This window comes from Halyomorpha halys, unplaced genomic scaffold (genome assembly GCF_000696795.3).
Source record: "Halyomorpha halys isolate HHAL.00 unplaced genomic scaffold, Hhal_1.1 Scaffold75.1, whole genome shotgun sequence".
Classification (NCBI taxonomy): domain Eukaryota; kingdom Metazoa; phylum Arthropoda; class Insecta; order Hemiptera; family Pentatomidae; genus Halyomorpha; species Halyomorpha halys.
The window spans coordinates 713,063-716,111 of record NW_027112173.1 but is presented as its reverse complement, the minus strand read 5'-3'; positions in this window follow the sequence as shown (position 1 = coordinate 716,111).

Genomic DNA, 3,049 nt, shown 5'->3' with positions numbered 1-3,049 from the left:
CATAGAAGGCAGAGTGAAATAAAACGCAATGTACATTTCCAAAAATAGCCCAAGAATCTACCAATCACCTATGAATGCTGTTTTACAGTGCCTCTTAAGGAAGAAAATTCCGTGATGCGTAAATTTGCACTGAGCCCTTCCCTTTTCTTTCTTAGGTTTATAGTTTCGTTTTGTCATCAATTATTTTATATTTTCAGGAAATACTAACATTTTATCTGCTAACTAAGAAGGAGTTCACCTTCAATGCCTGTGGATTATTCAATTTTGATGGGAAATTCATGAAGGCTGTAAGTATAATCGCTTATTTAATTCTTAAATATTATATCTCAATAAACTCAATTTTTGTCTATTATTTTCCATAATGAAACATAACTAAGTAGTTAACTGAAAAAAAAAATATTAAAAAAAAAATGCTATCTCCCACAGCTTTTCTTTTAGAATACTGAACCATTTTTTTCTATTTCGCTACAAAATCCAAAATTCAAAAAATGAACCTCATTCACCCAAACTCGACATTACCAATCTCCATTTTGTTTCCAAATCTCAGCTAATTCATTTATGAATATAGGAGACTAATTTTAAGTGTTTTGGAATCAAGACACAAAATCCTATAAAAAAAAAAAAAGAAATAAAAATAATTCAGTGTAAATATTTTTTGTCTAATCAAAAATTAGTTAAAAACATAAATATTTATGGCAATCTTTATTAATTATTATTAGAATAACCATTGTTTAATCATTTTTAGCGGGTTCTTATTGTATAGTTGTAAAATATATCCCTACATACTGAGTATGATCAATAAGTATAATAGTTTAAAAATCTGTTGCAGATGTTGGCAGGGTCTATAACCTACATTGTAATTGTTTTTCAAAACAAATAGGAAAAGTGATAACACTTTTCTGAATGGATGAAAACATTTTTATAAAAAAACAATAATCCAGGTTATTCTCCTACAAAGTGGCACAAATGATGATCAGAAGATTTTTTACTCTAAATTTATTATTTTGGAACAAGAAATTTTTTTAAATTGTAGTATGAATCTGGTTCTAAAATAAAAGATTGTTTTGTGAATTTAAAGATTTTTTTTTGTAGAAAAAATTTGTTTAAACGTAAAAAAAAATCCCGAGATACAGTGAAAATATTATGTTCTCTAATAATTGTTACCCTGAATGGTCCCTCGTAACACAGAACATCTTTCCCTCTATTGGAAGCTAGTTTACGATAAACTAATATCCCAATTTTGATGGCTCCCATCATGTCCCTGACACTCAAATACCGCCGTGCTGCATGCTTATTCTTTTCTTTCTGAATTCTCTCTCACACCTTCACCCATAGTTTCCTCAACCCGACACCATTGCTTATGATCTCTTCTTCCTGTCCGGTTGTCGCTCAGTAATCCCTCCGCCATGCGTGTAGCCCAAAAAGTTTCTCAAAAGGGGAAAACCCTGTGACTGAATGGATCGAGTGATTATAGGCTGCGACTGCTAGATTCATTGTTTCATCTGGTTCTAACCCTTTATCTGCCTGATACACCCTTAAGCGACCTCTTAGTGAATAATGAAGGCATTCTATTCCTCCTCAGCTCTTAGGATGTCCCGGGGTATTAAGGTGCCAGATAACCTCCAGCGTTTTCATTTCCTCCCGGATGGCTGCATTATCAAATTCTCTACCACTGTCAAATGCGATTTTATCAGGGACACTGTAAAATTGAAACCAAGTTCGCAGGGCTGTCAGCACCGCCTCCGCCGATCTATCCCGCACAGGTTACGGCATGGCCATCTTACTGAACAGGTCAATCGACGTTATCCATTTATATCCTCTCCATGTGAAGGAATCTACTTGGAGATCGCTAAGTGGTACTGCCGCAGGTGTTTCTTCTCGCGCGTCCCTCAGTGCTCTGCAAAGTTACTCTTCCTTGATGCCAGCTTGCGACCAGATAGTGGTAATGGTACTCTTCCCATACTCGGAACGTTCCATCTTTGTCAATCCAGAGGTCCTAGACTTTCAGATAATTTGCTGTCTTTTATCATTCATTATTTCCTCCAGTTTCTTCATCTGCTCAAAAATAATTTTGACTGAAATAAGACAACAAAAACAAAAACTTTATTTTGGAAAATCTGGCATATTATAATTTGGCATCCTCAGGGAGTGGTAATATTTTTAGTCTGTTACAAACAATTTTAGGTTAAAATCCATTGAAAAATATTAGTTTACAATTATAACTAGGTCAACTTTTATTTTACTGGACTTAAGTGCCCCTTGATTTAATCAATTTTACACTCTTATATGATTTTATTCAAAACATGCTCTAAATATTTTTATTAAACTCGGTATATCAATATCCAACTAAATAGTACATAATATCAGTTGGGCTACAGCTTTATTGAAATAGTTTAATAGGGCTTAAATGACAAGTTTTCAAGTGGTTATTTGATATTATTAACCATCTCTCATTGTATGTAGTAACAAAAATTGGTAATTATAAACTATGATATATCCGTTCGAAAACCAAAAATTTTAGAAATATTTATACATAACATATTAAGTCTTATAAAGTAATAAATAATAACGAAAAACGCAGAAATATTAGGACTCAATCTGGTGGTTAAACAGGAATCATGGTTTTTCTGTACTAGAGGAAGACTAAGAAATCAGGCGTACTATACAGATTTGCAATGAAAAAGGATGTAAGGTAAGTTAAAAACCTATTTATTTATTTATTTTTTTAAACGAATCACCCTTTATTACTAAGAACCTACAAAGTTTTTTTTATAGGCTGTAAGGATCACGAATTTATCCCATTGTTTTTGACAGTAGTTACTAGAAGTTGAAAACACCATAGAAAACCATTTCATGATTATTAAACATCATTATAGGCCTAGTGCTGTTTTAAAAATCGTTTACATTTTTAATGCAATCAACTCTAAATAAATTGAAAAAAAAATCTAATTTTTTGACTGTTGGACTGTTGTATCGTATGTCCTAAAAACAGCATTGTCATCAAGTACCCGTGTCGTTATCAGATGTTATTTATGAATTATATAAAATT